Source organism: Struthio camelus, chromosome Z (genome assembly GCF_040807025.1).
Source record: "Struthio camelus isolate bStrCam1 chromosome Z, bStrCam1.hap1, whole genome shotgun sequence".
NCBI lineage: Eukaryota > Metazoa > Chordata > Aves > Struthioniformes > Struthionidae > Struthio > Struthio camelus.
This window is the reverse complement of record NC_090982.1, coordinates 18,318,874-18,345,297: the sequence shown is the minus strand read 5'-3', so window position 1 is coordinate 18,345,297 and position 26,424 is coordinate 18,318,874. Positions and strand designations below refer to the sequence as shown.

Genomic DNA, 26,424 nt, shown 5'->3' with positions numbered 1-26,424 from the left:
TATGGCAAGACAGGATGCTAAGGAAAGAGTGCATGAATAGCACAGGACTACAGCAGTACCTCCTTAGTGTAGTGTCACTGCTATCAGTGATTCACAAGCCTCCTAAGCCGGGATGAATATACAATCATCTCCATGTGCTTTACAAACAATACCTGAAGAGAGGTAAAATGAGTGCTTGTTTGTTTGATGAGCCTCTTTACAGTATTAACTGTTGTAGTCCTTGTTAACACCACACTCAAGACCTCCTTGAACTCCTGTATCTGCCTGAATCTCATACCTGTGACTTAAGACAGAAGGGTATTTAATCATTTGCTGGGACTGCCTTCACTGATCCCACTCCCTTCCTTCCCTCCCAGTTTTAGAAGTGCCAGGCTTTCTACATCAAAGGTGTTCTACTCACTATTCTTTCCCCATGCTTTGTGTTTTCACTACTCGTTACCTCATACACTAGTTAAACTGCTTTTAACCTACACCTTTCCCAAGAGACTGCCAAAAGCCTACAGCAGTGTTTTGGGCACTGATCAACAGAGACAAGTGTAATAAGGAAAAAGCAGTAACTGCTTGGAAGAACAAAGCTGCTGCTAAGTTTAAAAAAAAAAAAAAAAAGCAGGGAAGGAGGAGAGAGGGAGGGAGAGAATGCGTGCACACACACTGACAAAGAATCTGGAAGCTCTGAGTGAACAGGACTGATCTGCACAAAATTTCCATTCTTATTATGACACACTGACTGGTCTTAACACTTAAGAGCTTTTAAAAGAAGACAAAGACCTTTATTCTACTCTCAAAACCAACTTTTAAAGCAAAATATAATAACATATCTTTACATTGCCAGCTAACACATTAAATTAGCTTGTACTGCATAATCACACCATGACTACAGTGAACATTTAAGAACGCTCCTGATGTCATTTCTCGGGTAAAACTGTTAGTACAATCTCTTCTAACTGTTAATACAAACAAACCAAAATAACATTCTGTTGGGCTCATCACTGTAGGGAGAAAATATTTTTTTGGCTTCTGTACGTTGCTCTATGCCCTACTTTTATCACCCTTTATGGTGGTACATGTCCTCTCTCCTCCACAGCTTCCACTAGTTACAATTCCTTACCATAGATCCTCATCGTTATACACAGACCTCTCTAACTCTCCTCACAGCCCTGACAACTTCAACTTCTGGCCCTTGGCTACCTTTCTTTGCCTTCCTGTCTTCATTTGATCTGATTTAATTCTTCCGCTCAGCCTAAGGACTATTCCCTTCAACAGGCCTTCACCAAGCAACAGTCCCATTCTACTCTCTCACGTGCCGCAATCTCCGCTGCAATCTTCAGCCCCACGATTCCATCAGCTATTTCATAACTTCCTGACACCAGCACTGGCCACTTCTCATTTATTTTCCTTTCTGCTCTTAAGTTCACTAATATGGTTATTGAATCTCCCTCCCCTCCCTTCTCCCATCCTCAAGTCTGCCAACACACTATCTTTCTCTAATCTCAGAATCTCTCCTGCCTCTGTCTTCACTCTCAAACTGAGGACCATCTTGCAAGTAATCAGCCTGACGTCCTTCAGTACGTATTACCTTCTCCTCCAACACTGTTATTTTATTAGGAAAAGGACGTTCTCTCCAACAGAACTTAAACCCATGGTGCTTCACTTCCTCTTCAGACTCTTCTTTCTGCCTCTATTTCTTCCTGTTCTGATTTCTTCCTAAACTGCTAAATAGTCTCATCTCGTCTCTCCTCTCTCTTTTTTTCTTCCCACCACTTTGCTGTACTTGATGTATGTCACAAATTCACATGTTTATGTGATCTCATCCTCTAATTTCTGTATTTCACAGAATCACAGAAGGGTTGAGGTTGGAAGGGATTTCTGAAGATCACGTAGCTCAAGCAGGGTCACCTAGAGCACGTTGCCCAGGACCCTATCCAGACAGCTTTTGAATATCTCTTTGGGAAACCTCAGTTTCCAGTTTTCCAGTGCTCAGTAGTCTCCCTCACAGTGTGCTCACTCTTTCCTCTTGTTCTGCTCTTCCATCTTCACCGGCAATTTCCCCTGTATGTTTCCTATTCACTAACAAGAGACCAGATCTCCATCCAGACTGGCCCATAATCCCAGCTTCCCTTTCCCACTGAAAAGAGAAGTCTCTTTTATATGTCGCTTTTTTTTGTCAAGAGAAGCTCCCCATAAAACATCCGTCATGCCAGTGACACATTTGCCTAAGGAAGACTCTAATATCTACAAGAAAAAGGAAAAGGGAAAAGGAAAGAAGAAAGAGAAGGGAGACAAGGGAAGGGGAAAGAAAGACCAAAAAAAGGAAAAGAAAAAAGAAAGAGACAATAAAAGGAGGAAAAAGCCCTAAAAAGGTGTTTAAGTCAAGCTGCCAACTTGACCATTATTGGGAACTTATGTCCTCTCTCCTCTGGCTCAATCGGCTGTGTGCTGTCTTGTATTTAGAGTCCAAAATAATCCTTCTGCATTTGCCTAGTTCCAATGCAGAAGAGTCCCGAGCCAAGTTTAGAGCTTCTCAGAAGCTGACAAATATTGATATACCTACGAAAACACATTCTAAGGAAAACACTGGACAACGAACCCTACCTAATATACTCAGGCAAGTCTCATAGAACAGATACATCTGCTCTCAAGTTATTGTTTTCTGCTAGGTCAGCATATTTGACACATGAAACAAAGACTGATCAGCAGATCAAGAAGATAAGTTACATACCTAAACCTATCCCTTCAATTACTATTTTTTCTTCTTTTTGGACTTTGCACAGATGCTTTCCTGTTAAGTGATAAAAGCTAACTAACACCAAGATGGACTGGATATTTTAATGCATAGATTTAAGATACCTAATACTTCCCCCCCGCCCAAACATACATGAATCTCCTGGTTCACAAACATCATTTACTTCTACAACACCTACCTAATATTTTGTAGTTTTCTACTAATATTTTGTAGTTTTCTAGTAAACTTTGTTGCTTTAAAAAAAGAAAAGTAAGTTTCAATAGCATGAAACATTCAATCCTAACCTCTAAAGTAGACCATTATTACTGACCTTTCTGAGGCCAATAATACAAACCTGATGCTTACAAAGTTTCCAAAACAGAACTGTCCTCTTGCTTACAAAAACCCCAAAACACTATTAATCAAAAAGAAGAAGAAGAAGAAGAAGAAGAAGAAGAAGAAAAATAAGAACTCACTCACTTCTACTGGGCTATGTTTAATTTGCAAAGTGGATTCAACTTTTTCATTGATTTTCATAACACAAAAAGTTAATCCTCATTTGGCTAACTCAGCTTACAATTCAAACAAAACTAAATGTACACAACATGCACAATGAAATATGCAAAATAGCACTGAACTGATTTTGCTTATCTGCCTTTACAATAATGATGAGGCATAACAGGCAACAGATTGTTCGAACACAGATACGACGTTCATGTCAAAAGAGAAAAACACAAATGAGCATTATTTATGCCTACAGTATTCCAGGCTACCACTACCACTACCAGAATCCTTCAGTTTTCATTTCTCTTCCAAAAGTAAATTAGACTCCAGATAAAAAAGACTTCATACTGCAGTTGTCCTTTGGGGGTGGGTTGATGGGGCAGAAGACCCCAGTAACACATAACTGTTCTGATACGAAATGTATGAACCTCACATTTAATCATATGAATGATAACAATAATAAAGAACAAAAACAGTTGAACATAAAGTATTATGTGATATTTTAAAACATTTTTTATATAGACCTTGAAAGAGATCAGAAAGACCAGGAGTATGTTATCCACACAGGAACGTGTGGATATACAGGAATACGCAGCTAGGCAATGCTATCTCACGGATTAATATTCCAGATGAACAGCAATCTCTCATTTAAATTGTATGGCATGAAACTAAGCTGCTTAATATTTTGGCAAATTTCTACGAGGTTTTCGAAGATTTACAAGGCACAAGAAAGCCCTTAGCTGAACTAAATTCAGAAATCACTCTCAAGTACCAAAGACCCACTGATTTCAGTGAGAGTTAAGCGGTTTTTAAAATACCTCTGCCCTTCACACACCAAAACCATCAGACAGGAAAGTGTTCGAGTGTTCCAAGGGGTCACTGCTCAGCACTTGCAGTTAGAGATCCTTTCCTCCACACACCCCCCGCCCCCGCCAAATAGTTCACCTCAAGATCATGTATCATTTTTCATTTTCCGTATCCTAATTTCCATACAATTTCCTTTTTCTCTTTTAATGTTTCCTCTCTCTAACTCTTCTTATCACTTTCTCTTCCATCCTACTAACTAGGCAATCTGCGTTTTCTGTGACCCAAAGAGGAAAGAGAATCATAACTCAACCAAGTTGGAAGAAATAAAACCATTATCAGACACTCAGCAAGTCAACTTCCAACTAATGAAGCAAAATCTAAGCAGCATATCTGATAAAAATTTCTTGGGCTATGAAGAAAGCACCAGCTATGAGCAGTTCTTGCATAACATAAGAAAGACAAGCCATTATAAAATATTAACACCTTTCTAAATAACTGGATGAACAGGACAAGAAATAGGAAGGAAGAAAGAAGGTCATTTCCCTCTTGAGTGAAGACACAGAGCATGGCAGCAAGATTAGACAGAATTCTAAACCCCTTTGGCAAGGACAATGACTCATATTCATATGGAATACAACATGGGAACAGGCAGAATTACACAACCTAAATCCTTGGAGATCTAGAAAGGACCTGAAGAAGAGGAAGGCAACTGATCTTCTCTACTGACTTCTCCTGATCCATAAATAGGAAAAGATGGAAATATACTGAAGGAAACACACCTAGCTGCTTGTGCTTATGGCAGGGCACTTCTGATTATACTGGATGACCAGCAGAGAGAGCTGTATGAATGGGAAAGCCTGCATCTCAAAAATGGCACTAGTAAACACAGACTAATCTGGAGCAGCAGCAGGGGCATTTCATTAGTAATTTAAAGTAAGGATAGTAAGCATGCAGATGTGGCACACACACAAACTTGACAGGCCACAAGAAAGCTGAACCCACACAAACATACTCTGCCTATACTCATATACGAGGATTAAGTATCTTGCTAACACATGAGAAGAACTGGAGACAGTTCTGAAGAACTGGAGTTCTGCAAAAATTTTATGTCAAATGGCATTCTTGAAATCACCAGAGCAATTCACAGCATTCAAAGAAGTGTGTTGTTAATAATTGTAACAGTTGCTTCCCCCCGCTTTAATGAGTTTGTTTTTACTGCAATTTCAAACAAAGTATTTTGAATACACGGAGGATCAACACGTTGATTTTAGAAGTCCAAAGGAAAACTGCAACGTACTTTACCCTACCTTCTCTGTCTTTCAGCATGTGTCCCTGATGACCTGGTCTACATGCTAACTTTTCAGCTTATAAACAAATCCATCTACCATTTAAACCACGTGAAAAACCTGTAAATAGGCTCATGTATATTTAAATACAGGTATGATCACTAAAGGAATCATTCGTGTACATTAGCTTTGAGGATCCACAATTTCCACCTCACAAACCATAAAACTATCCAGAAGAACAGCAGCCAAGAGCCAAAATTGCCTCTCAGACCAAACAGAAGATTACAAACGGCTTCAAGACCCGTACTGTCCTGCTTCTTCTCTCAGCTTAAAGGTTTTAATAAAACCTCACATTTCTCTGAGATACATCTGTCTAACAGAACCATGCCACAGAACTAACACCCACTTACTTGCCCAAAGGGATGAAAACTTACCTCCAAGAAACAGCTAAGGTTTTGAGTTGATCAGCCAGCTTAATTTGTACTGCTAGCAAACAGAAAGCCAGGTGCACTCCTCACCACCAAAATTTAAGACCAATGATTTAATTACTATACACTAACTCAAGTATCAAATGTACTAACAAATGCCAAATTTCTTAATGCAGTCTAATTTTCCCTGGGAGGATGGCAGTTTCACAGAAGCTTAAACTAGAGGAAGTTTGGAATACCGAAAGCCCACTCTTACTTTCATGTGGTATTCCTACTTGGTTCCCTTATGCCAGCACTTGTATTTGTACACTGACAACATTCAGTAAACCAATTTCAGCTCAGACTATTTTAAAGATTTCAGCAGGATCAGTTCCTTGCACTTGTTCATTCTACAGTCATAGGAATGCTAGCACAGATGCAAGGAAGCGTACAGGAACGTGGCCCAGTCATACACCAACATAAATTGACACAGAACTGTATTCTCAGTAAAAGTACCACCAAAAACGGAAGCTTCTCCAAACATAAAGGAAAACCAGCAGACAAGAGCTAAGCGAAGTCAATTCATGACAGAAACTTTATTTTTCTAGAACGCTCTAAAAGAATCTGAAAACTAAAAGTTTTACAGAGGACAAAGACGAAGAGCCTATTTATTTCATCGTACAACACTTAAATAACCAAATAAATCTGTGAAGGTTCAAGAGGCTCTTGCAAGGATTTTAACTTAGCACCCCATTTCATTCCACTTAAACAAACAAACGAAGAATAGATGTTTTAAAGAGGTTGCAGTATATATTAACTAGAGTCTCAAAATAATGATCAATAGGGAACTAAAATCAAGTAGAATTATTTATGCTGGGATTCTGATTATTCAGACACAGGTGCAATGCAATTCGATATTTTCCCTGGTGTAAAAAAATACACTGCTTTCATACAGCAGCAAATACCAGAGTCACAACTGTTACTGTAAACTGTTCACATGACTATGACAAAGACTGATAACATGGTAATTAATAACAAGAAACTGTAGACTAATAGAGTTGGGGGGGGGGGGAGAGCCACTGGTGGTCATATGATCCAATACCCCTGCTCAGAGCACGGTCAACCTTGCCCAGGCTGCTAAAGGCCTGTTCACTCAGGTTTTTTAAATCTTCAGGGATGGAGATTTCACAACTGGCCACCTGTCTGGACAATTTGTTTCAGTATTTGACTACCCTCATACTAACAAATTTTTCCTTTTTCTAATGAAAGTTTCTCATGTTTCCTCGTTCGTTGTTTCTCATCCCATCACCATGAATCTTCAAAAATGAGATGGTGAAGTTCAAGATGCTGTGAGGAGGGAGCAAGGCAAAAAGCAGGACGGCAACCCTGACTTCAGGAGAGCTAATTTTGGCCTCTTCAGGGACCTTCTTGGAAGAATCCCACAGGATAGGGCCCTAGAAGGGAGAGGGGTCCAAGAGAGCTAGTTGATATTCAAGGATTACCTCCTCCAAGCTCAAGAACAACGCATCCCAGTGAGCAAGGAGTGGAGAAAAGGAAGCAGGAGACCTGCACAGATGAAAAGGAGCTCCTCGCAGAACTCGGACAGAAGAAGGAAGCACATATAAGGTGGAAGCAGGGCCACTTGGGACAAATATAGGGACGTCATCCAAGCATGCAGGGATACAACTAGGAAAGCAAAGGCCCACTGGAGGGCCCGCGAAGGATCACTAAGAGAATTAAGGGACTAGAGCATATTGCATATGAAGAAAGGCTGAGAGAGCTGGGACTCTTCAGCCTGGAGAAGAGAAGACTGAAGGGGGATCTTATCAATGCGCATAAATATCTGAAGGAAAGGTGTCAAGAGGATGGGGACAGACTCTTCCCAGTAGCGCCCAGAGATAGTACGAGAGGCAACGGGCACAACTGAAACACAGGAAGGTCCATCTGAACAAAGGGAAACACTTCTTTACTGTGAGGGTAACAGAGCACTGGAACAGGTTGCCCAGAGAGGTTGTGGAGTCTCCGTCCTTGGACACAATCAAAAGCCATCTGGAGAGAGTCCTGGCCAGCATACTCTAGGTGACCCTGCTTGAGCAGGGGGGTTGGACTCTGTGATCTTCAGAGGTCCTTTCTAACCTCAACTATTCTGTGATTATGTACATTCAATTTTATTTCTACAATTTATTTATATATATATACACACACACACACACACACACACACACACACAGAAAAAGAGAGAGAGAGAGGTATAAAAACACATACATAAACCAAGAGACTTAGGTTGGAGGCAATTTTACCTTCACATACAACCTGTCTGAAATCCAAAACAAGAATACAATTCTGTAGTCCCAGCGGGAGTGGTATTTAAAGTTTGAAGAAAACATAGCAATGTAAATTACAAATATTAAAGCACTCTAAAATGATAAGCAAAAATTCAAGACTAAATCAAAGAACATTTTCTGCTACAACTGTAGTTAAACATTCGATACACTCACTGAACAGAACTTTGGTAGAGCAGATTCTGACTACTTCGTTTCTGAAACAATTACAAGAACTGCATGACAAGTAGGAAGAGTAATCTTAAAAATCCACTGTTAAACAGAAACTTTGCAGTTCAACAAAAGCAAATATAAAATGGCTAGTTTAAACTTTCTTCAGGCTAACATGATTTAATACTAGTTTTCTTGAGCAGTGCTTTAAAATGAGACAAACCCTTTCCCGGAAGCTGAAGGATGTTTCATAGCACTGTACAGTATGCTATTTTAGAATATACAAGAGAAACTCACATCTCACTCCACTCAGCTTAAATGACCAGTAAATTCCATTAGTAGACTGAAAAAGGGAAAAAAAAAAAAAAAAAAAAACAGTTAAAGGACAGAGAGAGACTGACTCCTGAAACTGGGCAGTACCTATTAGAGTTCTATAGAAAGGCTCTTATATGAAGAGGAATCAAAACCTCTCCTTTTGCAATTTTGATAACTAGGGCATATAGTGGGATGGATACGCCAGCCAGCAAGCACGTAAGTATATTAAAATTGAAAATAAAATTAAATAATTTCAGAGAAGAACCTTTAAACTAGAAAGATTTTCCTAATTGCAAAATGTTTGGTGACTAAAGGATTTTCTTTTACCCTTTGTGATTACAATAAAGTGTTTGTCAATTTGTCTGTCAATAAATATGAGAAAGGACTATAACATGTTTCTTGCTATGCTACTCCCCGGCTCCCTAACCCTCTATTACCTTTAGAAGGTTCAAATCAAGTGGAACCCCGAGGTCTCCTCTACCTCTTCTCAGCATTTAACTTGCACTGTAAGAAAGGTCTAGGGCAAGGAAGTTTGTTACAGACGTATCAAAACCAGCAAGCCAATTAATAACAAATAGCAGCAGCTGCTACGCAGAATTTTTCTTCCAAGTAACGAGGCCAGGGAGTTTTAAATTTTGCTGGTGGTTGTCTCCAAAAGGCCGCATCTTCTCTTTCATGTAGATGAACAACCTTTCAACTACCTCAGTACTAACTCAGGAATCAACGTTGTTTTAAAAATATCTGGCTATATAAAATAATCCTGATTTATTCAGCTACCAACTGAATCACATATATTACGCAAACATTTTTGTTCATCATCTCTTCATACCTCAAAATCAAAACGGAGAAATATTCCAATTAATTTTGTCAATTTCCTAAGTCTTTAACTGAAAGCCCAAATACGGCGACTGTATTTGAATCCTGACAGCAAAAAGGTGGGAAATCAAACGAAACAGGCTGCTGCTCAGTCAAATCAAGGAGTCTACCATTGCTGATTTGCTTTTTGCATAGGAATCAAACATTCAATCTTTTTTTTCAACTTAAATTCCCAAAGAGTTGGATATTTTATACCAGAAAGATCAGAAGAAAGATCAGAAGCTAGGTTTAGAATGATAATATCGAACACTTTTTGTAGAGTGTTTTTAATATATACAAATAAAAAATACGATGATGAGGCTACAGATCCCCTTTAAAGATACTTGAAATTTGCCTATTTTCAGAGCTGTAACCGTATACGCAATTATGATTGTTCTTTTGTTAAGATGTTTTATTTTATAACATATGCAATTAAATGAAAGCTACCTACAAATGAAGGAATTAGTGGTCTAATGAAAGCTATCTACACTTATCTCTAAAAAAATGTGTGCAAGCGTCTTCAATTATTGTAACAATACAGTATGTGTAAACACAAGAACTTTGTCAATACAATGTCCACCCTCCATTCCTGCAGCAGCTTTACTAGCAATATTTCAGGAAGGTGAATACAGATCTACTAGCATTTCCTACCTATGCCACTGATCTCCAGTTAATTCAGAAGCTGTCGTTTCTCAATCAATGGCGGACCTTTGTAGCATTGACAACCCCGTATAGTGGAGCCCTTCAGAAATAGGTGCAGTAGCACAGCCCCCATGAGTTTCTCAGGGCCCTAGCATCACAGAAAGCATCGATACTCAAACTTTTATCCTCTACCTTTTTTTTTTTTTTTTTTTGGATGACTGAGCACTTATCTCCTCATTGGCTTCTGTTTCAGGACCTCAATCCTCTGGCTTATGCGGCTGGTTTGTAGCAAATGTTGGTAACAGTGCGTATAAGCTTTCCACAGGCCTTTCTTTCCCATTCTGATGGCCTTGCCAAACCTCTCCCTCTCCCTGTACTCGCTACCTCACCTTATAAGTACTTCTACTCTATAAGGAAACAAGAACAGCATACACCTCTGCTGCCATCCTTCTTTTATACTCTGCTTTTATGTATTTGCCAATATTACTAACATAACACATAACAAACTTCTCTCATGTCATTATAGCTAGACAGTCACAAAGGCTTCGCACATCAGTGCCAGGGCCTGTTAAACTGACAACATGGTCATTGAGACAAGTATATTTTAAACTATGGGCAAAACAGCTGAAATGCATTACACCTTTCTTCTTTCACAAATTCAAAGCTGCCCTCTAGCCTAACCATTTTCCTAGAGCCACAGCTGCTCTCAAATCAATCATTCCCATACTGCCTTTGCTCAGCTGATGAGGATCCTCTTTACTGGCCACGACTCATGCCATGAGCTTTTCAAACGTGATAGCATGGCTTAGGCACATAAGTGACTAAATATCTCTGTCTTTACCATCTGAATACAAATATATTGCCTGCAAAACCTCAAAGTACTTCAGAAGCTGAGCCTCCAGTCTGGCAGGATTAAAATTACTATGGCAGCTGGATCCTGTTCAACTTTTTCCTCCGGTTGTATATTCTTCCTCTCTCTTCTATACATCATTCAAAAAAAAAAAAAAAAGCCCCAAAATAAAACAACCCCTCCCACAAACAACCCTATCTTCTGTCCTTTCCATTTGCATCTATAGCCGTGATCTAGTCTGTATTTTGTGAACCCTTCCTACTCAAAATTCCATTTCCTTTGCTTATTTTGGGTATATTTGGTTGCCCATTTTCCCTTTCCACTCCTTTTGTAACAGCAAGATTCCTCAAAGGAACTAATCCTCTCTTTAAAATGTTTTTTCTCCCTCTTCTATACCTTCTACAGAAGGGGGGTGGGGGGGGGAAACCCTATGAAAAGCCAGCTCTCTCTAGTATTTCGTTTCCTTATCACTCAAGAGCATTTTGTTCACTACCAGTGCTTTTGGAGCTGATAATATACAATGTTTTCTTGTAAAACGGTTGTCAAGTCAGTAGTTAGAAACAATTCTTTAAAAATATAAATTACTGATCATTTATACATGACTGTCAAGGCTGTAATCAGAGACTGTCTTCTAATAAGGAAATAAATTAGCTTTGAAATTTACACAAACACTAGAAATACATACAAAAAAGGTTTTAGAACACTCATTTTTAGGTTAGCACTAAGGGTAGCGTTGCCAAATTTTTCTTACAACTGCACTGCAAGTTATTTTACTTCTATCAAGGCAGGATTAAGTTTAGACCACTGATTTACACTTCTATTAGTTCCAGCATTATGAGTGAGCTAAACTCATAGATGCGAATTTTTTCATCTTCCATCTTCTTTGTAAAAGGAACACACAATTGCAGATCTCAAATGGTGTCACTGAGTCGAGATACCATGCATTTGTTCCAAGGAAACAGTGTAATTATCATAGCAGTCCTGATAGAAAGCATGACAACTGGAGTTCTTCTTTACTAGACCATGACTTCCAAGACACCAGGGCAGAAATGAAAAGACAGGCTAACAAACTAACACTCACACAAACAGTCTGTGTAATCCGCAGTTGACCTGTCATTTCTTTCCTGACTTGTACACGCCATTTAACACTTTAAATATGGCTCTAATCATATAATGAGATTTGCTAAAGCCAGAATTTGTGTGAGCTTGTCCAGTAATAGCATTTTGATGATCAGCTTGCTAAATACTGTGAATACTTTTCAAACGTTTTGAAATAGAAGCAGCAACATCAGCTAACAATGCATTTTTAATACTCTGTACAAATTTTCTTTTCTTAACTTTTCTAGAACTGATGTAGATTAATTCCATGCTCTATAAGAGGCGTGTTGCAGCTTTAAAAATGGAGTGATAAACAAAGACATAAGCATTAATACTCTGCTAAAGACTTTTTATCTCATAAAAACATTGAAACTATACAATATTTTATGGTAAGTACTGCATGTGCAATTATGTATGAGTATAAAATTGTTTCTGCAACTCAGAAAGTTCCAATAATACCTAGCATTCATTATGCATCATTAGTACTGTGATCTGATACTTTAATGACACCTTCAAAAGGAACTCACTCATTACACAGATAAAAGAAAAGGAAATAAAGTCTGTAAGAACAAACAGCAAAGGAGAGATCACAAACTAATCTATATAACATCTGTGACAGTAAAACAGAAACGTGACAAAACAAAGAGCAAGATTTGTTAAACAAATCGCTACTTCATCCCATCATACCGGCTAAAGAAGGAAAGGTCTGTAGCCCGATATTCATGTTTCTGCTCATTCCATAGTTAAGAAAATAAAAAGCTGTTGTTGAAAAATAAGCAAGAGGGGTGTATATGCATGTGTTAGAAACAGCACTTGCTGGAAGAATCAGTTCTAATTCTTTCTGGAAAGAATCTTTAGATTCTTTAACACTCACACACAGCCACAGTGCCTAGCCCTCAAGCAAGGTGAAGCAAGAGTGAGCTACATGCTGAAATACAGAACGAACAGCACGAAAAGCCTATCAGGATATCAACTATCTATGCGGAAGTTACAAAGCAAAGCCTTTAAATTGTTATCACAACACAGTACTCCTCCATTGTCAACACCTCAGAGGCCCCACTGAGATTTGAAATTACATAGTACCAAGAACTGTCAACTGCTAATTAAATATGTACATTAACAGCTAAGGTTTAAAACAAAGAAAAAAACCTCTAAAAACATATACAAGGACTCGCACTATCTGCACTTTCAATACATAACCACTCACCCACCCATTTGCTTGCACCTTTTTCCCCATCTCTGTCATCTGTTCTTTTCCCTTGTTCATCAAACATTTTGCCTTTTTCTTCTACCTTCATTTCGAAGTAAACATCAATTCCCCTCCAGTCTACTGTCAAGCTCCCTCTCAGTCTACTTTTTCCCCCCCTCCCAGACACAAATCAATTCCCCATGCTTTAAAACAAATTCTGATCACAGTATCACATCCTTCCCCAGTGAGGCTAACAGAACTCAGTCTACTCACAACCTTTTTTTCCACAAGCAATTTATCTGTTTCACTAACAAATCAAAACTAATTTCCTCTTCAAAATCAGCAACAGTTCTCCTTCAACTGAAAATCAATTTTCCAGCCTCCTTGGTATTTTAAATACAGTTTAGCCCAGCTGGCAAATACAACTGCATCTGGCAAATTCAGAAAGCTTCTGAGCATAAATATTTTACGTAATGTACCTTCTAGTTACTTTATTTTCTTTCCCATTTTCCCATCCAGATGCCCTCACAAATTGACCGGAGAGTTTAACCTAGAAGAGAGTCTTCTGTCTGAAGTAGTAGATGCTAGCAATCTAGAGGAGGACGTGGATTCAGAAATATAAAAGGTATTTTACCAATGTAAACTGAAAGATTAACTACTTGGCTGGATCTGGGCCCTGAAATTCGGTTCCAACTAGGTCAGACCTTGACTGTCGTTAAGATCAGAAAAGGTATCTCAAAAATTCCTCGGCTCTGGGGAACAACTCTGCAGCTAATGGCTCTTTTATTAATAGAAGAAGAAATGATTGTAGGAAAGAAACAAAACCACAAGAGGAGAAAAGTGACTGAACAAAACAGGAAAAAAAGGGATCTGAAAAAGAACAGTAAAGAGATGGTGAGAAGGTTAAAAAAAAAAAACAGAGAGGCAGCTGGCAGGATGAAGGGACAAAGTTGTTTACAAACTTGCTCCCTCCTTACTTTAAAGCATTTAATTTCTAGAGTCCTGCTGATTTCCTGTGGTTGGCTGTAAACTCACCTATTATTCCCTAGGGCAAGGAAGGAAAGTGGCAATGTTTTGGCGCTTGCAGAAGAGAAAGAAAATTCCTTTTTTACAGCACACAGAACAAAACTAAGCAGAAGCAATATATTATGTTTTGCCCACAATGTTTGTAGCTCCAAATAATTTATTTGTAGGTTCAGGATAGTTATCTTGTGTATAGTGCAACAGAATTCGTAGTAGTAATTCTGCTTCTACAATTTTTAGAAATTTCTATTTTTCTACAGTCTGCAACGTAGGCTTACTAAATGAGCTCACAAGTCCATTTAACTCTGCTGCTGCATCTTGTATTTTTTTTGTCAGGGAGGCTATATGTTTTTATTTTGTTCTTGTTCCTTCGGTCTCTCTTTTTCCTGCTTCTTAATGTGTTATCGGGAGGATGATTTCCTGTCTTATTTTCTTGACAGTAGAAGGATGTCCATCTGTTTTGCTTACTTTGTTACTTTCTCTAAAGACTCAATGAGTAACTGGAAATGAAGTCAGGATGGGAAAAACATTGTACCAAACAACAGATAACTATTTAAAACTATAAAACTTCGTTGTAATGGATTATGACAAATTAGCAATTAGACGAGAATTTACATCTGCTTTTGAACTGGAAATAAGCAAAGTTTTAATTAATAACACTGTAGAGATCATACAGGCACACTTACTGCTTCCAAACGGATACACTTCCAAAGCAGAGGAAAAGGATCAAAATGAAGGTATAAAATTCTGGAGTTCTTAAAGTGCTGCAGTTCCCCTTTTTAGCTAATATCACATAGTTAAGACTAAGGACTACAATTTTAGCTCATCTTAATTTGGTAATAAGGCAAGGCAGCAATCTGAAATTTAAAAAACTATATAAAACAAAAGGAAAGAAGAGGAAATAGAAGGTAAGTTTTTTAACATTTGTTTTATATATATATATAAATAAAATTACCTTCTCTTTTCAAGAATAGTAGCAAGTCCCAGCAAGAAATAAAAGAACACTGGTATTAGAATACTCTATTGCTGGGAGTACAAGCTCTTATTAAATGAAGATAGTAAAATCATTAAAAAATGAAAAAAAAGGTAAAACTGATTTTTCATGTATTTATGTTCCTCAAGAGAAGCTTACATGCTACAATGAACACATTTCCAGTGTATTAGTAAACAAAGAGGTTACAGGCAGAAATGTAAAGATTTTTTTTCTATTTAGAAATGCAAAGATTTAAATCTTCTTGATTTGTAAATTCATAATAAAGAATTCAGTCTGGAAAGAGAACCATGTCCAGCTGGCACATCTCATCCTTAGTTCTACAAGACATCCCAACCAAACACAATGCATTTGTCTCGACTGGTTGAAGTTTAATGACCGGTCAAAAACAAAACGTCTTAATATTCCAAGAGTTCCTTAGGCTTAAAAGTCTACGAATCTTGCAGGACCAGAGGTGATAAAAATATACAAATATAAACATATAATATATACATTACGTGTAAACATACAAATATGCAACAATCTCAGGGCAAGACAGATTGATTTAATGAAATTAATATAAATTTGCTTAAGTTACGATTGAAATTGGAAAACATTTCATATAAAGCATTCCTGTTTTGGATTTGTATTTTCTAGCTGCTCTTCTTCAGTTAGTCACATTCCCCTTGACTGAAAAATCAATAGGTTTTAATGGCTGAACCAGTCAAAGAATACTTCTGTACTAAATTTGATATATACATACATATATGCATTAACTAAGACACATTACACTGCATTTTTAGGTAGGAAGCTATAGCTTAATATATAGCTAGATTCTGGGTTTTAGTTAGTTACATTATGCTAATAAATATGCTGGCTATTTTTTCAAGACAGTAATTTTAAACTTATTTCTGGTAAGTTTTTTTTGGAAATTGGAAATGTAACTAAAACATACAGACAAAACATTTTAAAATTGACATTACTGAATACCATAATTCTAAAGGGATGCTACATAACGAAGCATATTTATAAACACACATTTTACATTTCCAACTGACCAATTCACTAAAAAAGGGAAGCACTATAATTACATGAACGAAACAGATTGCTTCTGGACACAATGTCCTTCAAGGGTTTTAAACCAATATATCTCATCTTCTTACAGTTATTTTTACACGCAAACTCGCAGAGGAAAATGTTCCTGTTTGGTTGCTGAAGAGCCACTGACTTCCTACTGCTTTGGCTATCTTTAAAAATTTTCTTTAAAACTTACTTGAATCTAGAATTCTGTGTCAAGTTCCACCCCTCGCTAACCCCAGCACAAAGAAGACATTGACAAATTAGGGTGAGTTCAGCAGAGGCCACCAAGATGGTCAGGGCCTGGAGCCCACACCACAGTGAGGAGCGGCTGTGGAAGTAGGGCTTGTTCAGCCACTAGAAGAGAAGACTTTGGAGAGATGTTAACAGTTGCACCCCTGCACTCCGAGGAGGTTTCTGAGAAGACAGAGTCAGGCTCTTCATAGGACAACAGAAAATGAGACTAAGCTGAAACAACAGAGGTTCAGATGGGATATAGGAGAAAGTTTTTCACTGTGAGGACTGCCCAGCAGTGGAGCCAGGCCCCAGAGAGCTTATGCCAACCCTGTTCCTGGGAGGTTTTCACCACCTGTCTAGATAAAGTCCTGAGCAACCTGCTCTGACCTCATAGTTGATTCTGCTTTGGACAGGCGGTTGGACCAGAAACCTGCTAAATTATGCTGTGATTCTGTACATACAGTGCCTTCATTTAATTGAAAGTTGTATTATCTGACCAAATTTAGGCTTTAGTAGAATTGTTAAAATAATCTCTGAACGGTTTACTTTAAAATAAATGGTAACTTAGAGAAAATCTTTTTATCTATATTAACTATCTGCCCAACGAACACGACAGATGTTATACTCTCGATTTCCTTCTGCAGATCCAGTTGGGGGGGGGGGGGGGGGGAGATTGCCACTTTCCCTGGCTCCACACATATTCAACCTATTGTTTTAACACTATGACAAAGGGCACTGAAGGTCACTTCCCCTTAGGCAATCTTGGTTGGAAACACTTTAGTTGCATTGTGACAAATAAAAACAATGCATGATTTCTTAGCCAAGACAGACTTTAGATGTGGTAGAAGAAAAATAATTTGACATATTAACACAAAGCAACAAGCGTATGCTACAGGCAGTTTAAATGTTACGCTTTTCCATAATTCCAGAACCAGCTTTGAGTAATCTAAACATAGAGCAGCTCAAAGATATTTCACATAATCCGTAGGGCAGTCCACAAGGCTACTGCCACAGCAAGCAACTAGACAAAGACTGCTGAAATGCTGTTATTTGGAGACCATCCTTTGAAACAAAGTAGAATAAATTGTTGAAAAGAAGTAACTTGCACGCTTTTTGCCCTGCCAGCTTCTAATACACTATCTATCACCTGTGGTTAACTGTCACTGTAATATCAGATAACAAAAAGTTTTAAACGTTCTTTTAAAAAGTCTGGCCACAAGAAGTACTATTTCATCACCTCACACTAGCTTCTAATTATAATATAAAATCTTAAATTGTAAACTAGATATTGTATATTATCAAATTATCCAGAAACTTTAGTATTACTAAAGACTGAATGAAGGTCTAACAATGCCAAAAGCTTTTCTGTGCCAAAACTCAGAGCTGCCATTAAATCCGCATTGCAATCTTTAAAATGTGAGGGTTTTTTTTAAGTTAGTTGGACGCTCAGTTTTGTAAGTCCACAGACAAAAATGTTGATAAGCTATCAGACCAAGAGCCACTCTGCCACTTGCTCAGAAAACCGACTTGGAGCAGTACCAAAGCCCAAGAAAACTGGTATGGTTAATGGCTTAAGTCTGCTGCAGTCAAAAGATATCACTGTAAATGCTCTTAGTTATTCCTAAACTAGCTTGGGTAGCAGAAGCAACATGAAATTTGCAGTATTCTGTACAATCCACACTGTTGGGCTTCCAATATACGGGGCTGCTGACACTTGAGCTAGTTCAGGTATATTCACGTGTGCTAAAATCAGATTTGCAGCTATATTGTAGAAACAGCTTCAAAGCGATTCGGCTCTCACTTACACTGGCATAATCTCATTAACCTCAACGAACTAAACCTCCTGGTTTTCTTCTTCTCTGTTTTGGTCTGAATCTCTATTTACCATACTTTTATGCCAGCAAATGCACTGTGATGAGAAGAATCTAGCTCATCTTTTACACTCATCTTGCACAGGCCTACAAGTTCTAGTAAGAAGTTTAGATTCTCATTGTCACAAGCTTAAGCCTAATAATGCTTGTCCCCAACTTCTGCCAGCACGCTCCCGAAATACCCATTGGAACTCGGTGAAACTTTTGCCTTTTCGATGCCTCAGACATCATGATAAACGTGCCTGGCTCCAGCTTTAGAGGTCAAGAGGCTCTTGAGAATAGAACGTCCTAATGTTAACCAGTTACCTTGAAATCACGTTTAAGTGAAGCCAGGTTAAGATGAAAGCAACTAATGTTATTTATTCCCAAATAGACAACATTGTCACAAAGGTTTATGAAGGCACAGGTATAGAGCAATTAAGAGATAACCATGCACCTATTTATATAGTTCTTAGATTAGTTCCAAAGTCCCAACCTTTCGGAATCCAGCTGTTGGACTGACACCTGTTTTACTGCCCACAGCTGAGGCTCTGGTTCTTATGCAATTCCACATCCTCAGAGTCCACTGGGAACCCAAACTTTATTTTATAGTTCACTCCATCTTTGGGGTTATCCAGGATGTGGTTACACAACGTTTTCTGTCGCGAGGAGGTCAGCTTAAGAAGTTATCCTGTCCACTCCTCTTCCCTCTTGTCACTTGTTCCAAAAAAGAAAACAAGAAGTTTTTGTTTTAACTTAGGTTACTTCAGTGCTACAGTTCATAGCATAACCTTACGAAGGGCTGTGGTGTCGACAAAATTGGGGGAGCAGCAAGTCCCTGCGTTTATAAGAGGCTAAGGAAAGAAGCTTCTTAAATTGTCTGTGGCACACTGAACATAAAACACATCACAATCCCTAACTTTCTCTTATATCTCTGGGCTACACATCTCTGACTTCCTGGTTTATAATTCCTGACAGAAGGGCCAAAATGCTTCCTCTGTTTAGATTCATACCTGTCTTCCCTAGCATTAGAAATTCTCTTGCCCTTTGGCCATCAGCTACAGAGCAGGTAGAGCCTGCTTCCTGCTGCTCAAAGCTTGGCTGCTCTGTTAGTGAATCACACATTTGTGAATTAAAATGCCCTACTCAATCAACTCAAGTGTCAGTAAAAAGCACCTTTATTTGCTGAGCCTTATGCTTCATGTAGGATGCAAACTCATGATCATATATCAATCTATATGCTCATATAACATTTGTGACTTCTGATAGAGACCATACAGTTAGTTTCCTTGGAGTAATAAACGATCAGAATGACTTGCATACCCATCCTTGCCTTTGAAGATACTGTAATGAATACTGTTAAAAGGCAAATGTGTATACATTAACCAGTGCCCCCTAGCACATTACAAGCCTCAGTGCCTCTTTTGTCATAGCAGTAAGTCAAAGCCTTCTGACAGAAAGGCCAAAACTCTTTCTCTGTTTAGACTCCTGCCTATTTTCCTCAGCATTAGGGGTGCCCCTTGGCCACCGGCTGCTGAGTAGGTGCTACCGCTCAGAAGAGAGCAAAACTCAAAGATATCAAGATATCAAAACATCAAAGAACAAAGTTTTCTTTACTCACTGCAGAAATCTGAAAACTTTGCATAGTGGACTCAATTTGTCAGTACAACAAGAATACATCTGTTGCTTATAAACAGCATAATTAACACCGATCTTTATTCATATGAGTGGGCACCCAGACGCCCCACAACTATTCTGACAATCTGAAGAGTACACTTTTGCAAAGCAAACTTCCGATCTGATTTTACAAGAGAATAAAAACAGAAGACCTTGCTATGTTCACGCTATTTTATGGTTACAATATAGCATATAAGCTATAGTAGCACTGATAACTGTTTAGTAAGAATCAAAAGAGAGAACCTGTACTGCCAGTGCTGCAAATTTTGTCAAAATAGTGTCAGGAACAAGATCAGAAATGCCAGTTACAATTTCCAAAGTCAGTTTGTACAAGGAATGCTTCTCTCCCTGTGAGGTATGTTTCACAGGGAGAAGACATGTCTTCAGTAGTTTGAGGGTAAAGCTGAAAAAACAGACAAGCTTTCAGGCTTAACAACCCTCCTGGCAGCTTTCACGCAACCACCTATAAATGGAAATAGTTTGGCTTTGTGTCCAATTTTGATTCTTTCTACTATAAAGAAAGGGTTGTGAAGGTTTATTCAACTCCTTTTATTCCTTCCAATTTCTAAGGATAAGAACATTTTTGCCCCCTGTGCCTTTGCTATCCAGAACACTGGAGTGAGAACTTTTTAAATTCTGCTGGACACACATACAGCCGGGTTGCTATTTGCTTCCAACTCCTGAATTCCCAGTACACGGCAGTACTCCTTCATATAGATGGGATGCAACAAAAACGTAAGTAGCCTCACATCCTCTCTGCATTTTTGCAGCCTTTTGCTCTTTTGCCTCACAGAGAAGCACGAAGAGAGCTGGGATTTGCTGTTCCTTGCAACTGCATTACATTTAGCTTATGAAAAAAACGTAATAGTGTATTGATACGTTTTGCAGAAAAAGCACTGAACATTAAAGAACATCAGAATTCTCCATAACTGGAAAATACTGCAAAAGAGAAGTTTTTTTTTTTACTGGCTACTGTAATTTCATAGCAACTATTTTAAAACCTGCAATCACCAACTATACCACACAGAGACTTTATTTTACTCCTTTTTTCTGGAAATCATCCTTTAGCATGAATCCTAAATTTGAAGGTTTTATTTTTTTAAAAGCCTTTTGCCTTTATAAACTCAAAGCCTCCTATGCTATTTGACGATCACAGCAGCTTTCCAAAGCGTCTTTTTAACACACACATCACTCATCAGGGGTTTAATGGCTGTTTTCCAAAAGGCTTTGTCTTCAAATGCTTCTCTATTAGTCTCTTTGTTAAATTATACTGATATATTCAATGAAATTCAGACACCACCTGAGGCCCTATTTCTATAACTGAATCCATGTAAGCAATCCCACAATTTCACGTTGAAGTCAACAGGACTCCCAATCTAAATGCACTTGAACAACTGAGGCCTCCAAAGACTCCTTAATACAGGTACAAAACTTACTGTATACTTCTTATAAGTAGCAAGAGTAGACATTTAAAAGTCAAAATGCTTTTCCCACCGGAAAATGTTCTGCCAATGATGGAACCCCAGCCATTAGCACAATGCATTAGGGAAAAATTATGAGAGAAGCCTATGTAATCCCAGGAGTTGACCAAGACTGAGAACAAAAACTAGAAACACTCATTTAAAGCACATGAAACATGTTCTTAAATATCATTCTAATGTAACTGCAAAATGTCAATGCTAAAATAGAAAATTTTAGCACGATCTCTCTTAAAATACTAAGAAGCAAAACTCTCAGTAATGTTTCTTTGCTTTTGAGAAGCAGCATGACTTACCGTGCAAAAGAAAAGAATCTCACAAAGTGATCTCAACTGATTTCCTAATTATTCTTATAAAAGGCTAGATAAACAATCATTAACAGCAATCAAGTCAAAGAAATGTTATTTGATTTTAACTTACACATGCAAATCACTTTAATCATATTGCTTTGAATATACAGATCTACGTATTTATTTAATATACTAGTACAACACGAACTTAATGAGAACCACTTGTAAAAGACATTCAACTTCAATCAACCGGACCTCCGTGAAATGAAGGATAAAGGAAAAGAAAAATGACGGGTAAAGGGGAATCAGTTAAAATAACTGCCAATAAAAGTTTCATATCAAGAAAAATATCCAGTTCAGGAACTGAAGTAAATGTTAGAATACGTTAACCACAGGGGGAAGCACACACAAAGCAAGAAGTACAATCCTGTACGTATTTATGCAAGCACAGAAGCACTTTCAAAGTCCCAGCCTGAATAACCTATTTTCAGTTTAAGTCCATAAAATGCTCCAACACTATTTCCTAGGCCTTGCATTAGATATATTTCTTAGCTTTCTAGACAAGTATTGAACAGCAAAATAGAAACAACTGCAGTCATAATTAATTGGTTAACTCAATACTAGAGCAGACCAAGAAATTCAGACAAAATTGAGAGTTAGCTGAGTGAGAAACACAAGGCAGACAACATTTTATGTCAACAAATACATAAATAATAAATGTTTGAAAGAACAGTTTACACTTATTCTCATGTGGTGTTGAATTTTAAACTGAATGTAGGAAGTTAAAAAAAAAAAACCCACACAACAGGCTGTGCAGCTCAGCAGAATTTCTGCTTAATGCATCGATGCACACACAAAGCAAGAAAAAGCAACGTTCCAAGGAATAAAGAAATGGACTGAAAACATTCTGATTTCACCTAGATATCACAGAAACCCCTCCCCCCCCAAAAAAATATAATTAATTCATAGAAAAGCAACACATTTGAGCTGTGGGCAAACACTAATGATATTAAGAAAGGCGAGCGGAAGAAGGGACGGAGGTATGTAAAATCAAAACATCAATTGAATGTTAATGCCTCTCTTCTAAATACAAGGAAACGTTCAACTAGATTAAAAAGCAACATACTTAGAAGAAAAGGACATGTGTAATATTACTGCAGAAATCAGTGTCACAAAGACACAGACGCAAGGTCTACTGAGGTTATAAAGGGGCAAAATTTGTACTGATTTAAAAGAAAACCTATAACTACTGTACTGCATTGGATTTTTTCCTAGAAGTCACATTTAAATAGTCATGTTTGACCATGAAATACAGTCACTGCATAATCAAATTAGAGAGACTTTTATCTATAGGCAGGTGATTCTACTTGTCTGTTCAAGAATGACTTATATTTTCTTCTGAAGACCATGGCTTTCCTGTACAGCTCACCAGGACTGAAAAAAACCTAGGAATTACTTTAAACATCAAACCAGCTGTAACTCAGACAAGACAGGAGTTATATATTTGTCCATATGAACCAGACATCTCCCTTTACGTTCAGTGCTGCATAACCAGAGAGAGGTTAAAATTGGAGTGAATTATCACCTTTTTTTTCTGGCATCAGTCACGCTGCAACTGACAAAGACAAGATACCAGACTTAAAGAACTAAAGTCAGACTTAACGTACCTCTCTCACTGTACTCCTACCTTCCTAGCCTGCTACTCTACAGACCAGCACAGCATCCAGCAAAATGAAACAGACTGCAGGTACCAACAAAACAAACCGTAATTCTTCCAGCAGAAGAACAATAAAGAAACTTCACTGTATACACATATTTTTGTTTTGTCGTTCAAGTTTCCATAGAGACATCTACCTTACGGAATATTTTGCAAAATTTCATATCCAGATATTCAAGAAAGCATCTCATTTACCTACTTCTCATTTATCTACTAATAAAGAAGTCACATCCAAAACAAGTTAGCGAAATGTAAGCCTGAGCTGAAACACTGACTCAGATCTTGCTAGCTGTACTCGTATTAGTCATCTCACTGGGCTTATGCTGAAAACCCTGTGGGTGGACATATGAATTCATACAGAACTCTCTGAAATCAGTGCACAGTCAGGGTCAGAGGCTTTGAAATAACAGCTCTATTAAGTTAAATGGAAAAAATAATACTCTGCATTGCCTAATAACAGTGCTAATACTTGCATACAGGCATGAGTAAAAAGAAGGGGAAGAGATAATAGAAATGCTAATCTATAATAGCCTAGAACCACTAGGATACAATAATTCAGGTTGGAAGGGACCTCAGGAGGTCATCCAGTCAGTCCAACCTCTTACTCAAAGCTGAAGTTCTTCTTATAAAAAAGTCACAATATTTTGGTTGACTTCCTCTGTATCAATTATTTTTTCAAAATCCTATTAAAACAAATTTACTTTGTTTCACGTTTAAATGTCATCCTGCTTTTTAATGAAAGTGTTCTAACATTTTGACAATAGTTCCATTTTATCCATAAGTAACACCATGTAATTCATGTATTTCTTTAATATTCCTACATTTCTGAATCTTGTTTATTTCCCTTGAGTTTTTTTCAGCCAAAATGCTAAAATATTTCCTTTAGCTGCAAGCATAACCACTTAGCTTTTTGTTTACCTACGCTCATACTGTAAGAACATCCCAGAGCTAAGACAGGCAGCAAAAATTGTAACCCCGTTCAGTAATTGCTACCCTTACAATTTCAACAAGAGGATGCTGCTGCAGTACAAGATGGCAGTGGCACTCACTTTAATCATATTCTGTGATCATGCAAATATTTGGGGAATGGTTACTCTACAGAGATTTTAAATTGGTTTTTATTAGTCCACTCACCACTCTTAACAGCTACAAATGAGAAGCAGCAGCAGTAATCTCCTTTCATTTTCCATTTTACTCTTCCAGTTAATCTGACTTCATCAAAAAAAATGTTGAGCCATTTTCTGCATTCTGCAAGCTTCTTGCTCATTACAATTTCCCCTCCCAGCAGCAAACCCTACTTCCCTATGTTGATGTCATGGACAGTTACCAAAATGAAAAAGCTCTGTAAATACCCCAAATTTAAAGGCCCTCTGAGAAGAAGGGCCCTCCTGCTTACCATCCTTATCATGTTAAGCAGTAATACCGAGTTATTTACTACTTAACTGTCCGTTTACACCTCTGAAGTCATTTGGGACTTCCCTCCTCATCAGGAGGAAGAGTGATTAGTAGTATCTTCCTACTGACTCCTCAAATTACTACTGCACTAACCCGAAGCATGGAAGACAAACAGTCATGCCTGAAGAACACTTCCACAGCATTACTCCCTTATCAATTACCCAGGCAGACTGGGCAGGGGGAGAAGAACAAAAAAAAAATTAATCCCTAAAACTGATTCAACCTACCCTTTTCAACAGTGTGCATGATCTCTCTACATTTCCCTGTCAAAACTAACTTTTCATAAAATACAAGGTTTAGTAATATTCCTAGCTCACATGGACTACGCACATATTAAATTTGACAAACAATAAAAACAATGGAGATAGAGAAGACAGATGAGAGAGTCGTACAGGGACAAAATGCCAGGAACACCAACCATCGAGCATTAACCTGACGCGTAAAAAACACGCTTGAAAGTAACCATCACAATTCACCCAATTATTTCTGGATGTTTCCCCCTCTGCCCTGCAACCAGAAGGAAAAGCCCCTGCCCCTCCTGGCCTCAAGCGATTTACGGATACCCAGGGCAGAGTGTTATTCTCCCCCCTGTCAGAGGCGAGCTGGCGGGGCGCGCCGAGGGCGCCCGCCGACGGAGCCCGGCCGGGTTGTAGCCACCCGGGAGCTGCAATCGGAGCAAGTTTTATCCCCAGCCCTCCTCTCAGAAAGGCTTCCCTTGTGAGAAACAAAGGAAACGCGCAACTCGTGCCTCAGTAAGGGAGCGGTTTTCTTCAGAAGCAAATTCATACAAGCAGATGAGAGAGGGAAGGGGGAAAAAAAAAAAAGAAGAGGAAAGAAAGAAAAGAAAACACGCACAGAGCACTCTCTGTGCCTGCCTGCCTTCCGGAACGAGAGTTCTTCCAACGCCACAAGTAAATACTCCCGAGACAGCAGGGCAACACGCAACACCTCGGCGAGGCGCGAGAGTCGGCGGCGGCCGCCCGGCCGACAAGGGCTTCCGCACCCCTCGCGGCGGCCCGCTGCGCGCCCGCCCGCGCCGCTGCGCGCGAGGAAACGCGCCGCCGGCCGCGGGGCAGGAGTGTGGGGGGGGAGGGGGGGACCTCCCGCGCTCCCCTCCGCGCTCAGGTGCGGCCGGGGGAAGCGGCCGAGAGGCACCGCCCGCGCCCTGCCCCCGGCAGCCCCCCGAGGCCGCCGCCGCCCGCGGCGCTGCCTGGCGCCGGCCCGCGCCTCGCACACCGCGGGGTCCCGCCCGCCCACCGAGCGCCAACCGCCGCCCCGCGCGGCCCTCCCTCCCCCGCCGCCGCCGCCGCCGCCGCCGTCACTCACCCGGCGGCCGGTCTGAGGCCATGCGCGGCGGCGGCGGCGGCGGCGAAGTGCCGATCCGCGCTGCGCTGCGCGGCGCTGCGCCCCGCCCCGCCCTCCCCGCGCAGGGGTGGGGAGGGGGGAGGGGCAGCCGGGCAACCGCCCTCTCGCCGGGGCCGGA

The 26,424-nt window shown here is 39.3% G+C and overlaps 1 protein-coding gene across 1 annotated transcript in view; it reads right to left on the bottom strand.

Annotated features, from left to right (window-relative positions):
* The window catches only part of JAK2 (Janus kinase 2), a 96,972-nt gene extending 70,555 nt beyond the window's left edge, over positions 1–26,417 (bottom strand). Inside the window, exon 1 of the mRNA XM_068926844.1 lies at positions 26,268–26,417. The gene's annotated coding sequence lies outside the window, so the exon portion shown is untranslated. The remainder of the gene's footprint in view (positions 1–26,267) is intronic.
* Between the last annotated feature and the right edge of the window lie 7 nt (positions 26,418–26,424).